This window comes from Myotis davidii, unplaced genomic scaffold (genome assembly GCF_000327345.1).
Source record: "Myotis davidii unplaced genomic scaffold, ASM32734v1 scaffold1525, whole genome shotgun sequence".
In the NCBI taxonomy this organism is placed as follows: domain Eukaryota; kingdom Metazoa; phylum Chordata; class Mammalia; order Chiroptera; family Vespertilionidae; genus Myotis; species Myotis davidii.
In genome coordinates, this window is record NW_006296279.1 from 336,982 (window position 1) to 338,092 (window position 1,111).

A 1,111-nucleotide genomic window follows, 5' to 3' on the forward strand; every position below is an offset into this window, starting at 1 on the left:
AGTTGGCTTTGTCGACCTGAATAGAGAGGCAAGCTCAAAATTGCCAAAGAAGATGAGTTCTCAGGAATGGCCGAGGAGCTGCCATTTAGGACTCGCCTGTAGTTTGCTACAGTTTGCTTGTCCCGAATAGCAATTCCTCTGTTATTCCCAAATTCATCTTTTTTTTTTTTTTTGACAGTTTTGAGCTTGCCTGTTTATTTAGGTCACATTCCTTGGTGTCAGAAGTGGGACCCAAAAGAAACGACCTGCAAAGGACAGTGATCCTGGCAGTTCCTTCAGAATAGAGGGGGTACCCTGATGAGCCCCTCTGTGCTCAGAGCCTCTGTGAGTCTCCCTCACTTCTGGTTTGGGGAGTCTCCTCTGGGATTCTGACCTCCCTCTCCCTCTTTATTCAGAACCTATTTAACTGCTTCATTCCTTCGGTTTCAGCGGCCGTTCTACTCATTTGTTTCCTTGTTAGAAGTGCACTAGGATTTTGGTATAATTACTTTGGAATTTTTGAGAGCAAAAATGAAAAATATCAATGGTCATGGGTCCAGCAAGTAAATCTTACCAGAGTTCTCACCACCTCCTTGTGAGAGTTTTGGTCTCTGAAGCAAAAGACTCTGTGAGAGGATAAATGGGTCACAAAGAGGCCAGACTGACATCAGGTTGCCTGCCAACAGCCAGGAAAATTTCTGTGAAACGAGGGACACCTGGGCCTGAGCGGAACAACTAGAGCAAAAGTTGTTCTCTAGGAGAAAAAAAACAAAACGTATCCTTGGAAGGCACACTGTCCTAGTTGTCCTAGTAGTGAAACAAAACAACTCCCAACCCCCCCTTCAGACTAGTTAGGAATGTTTCTTTTGCTCTCAAGAATACCTCTGAGAAATGGGGGCCCAGGCGGCTGAATGCCCTGAGGATGGCCCTCCTTCAGGCACCCCAGCTGGCTTTATGTTAAAAGTTAGTTTTGCTTCATGTGCATTTTTTTTTTTTTACTAAATGGAGCAACCTTACTGAAGACTATTTAGCACGTCAGTGGTCATTATGCAGAACTCTCAATCTCCCCAAACCTTTCTCAGGACTAGATTAGAGAAGATCGCGGCAGTAGAACTAAAGGATCTGAATGGGA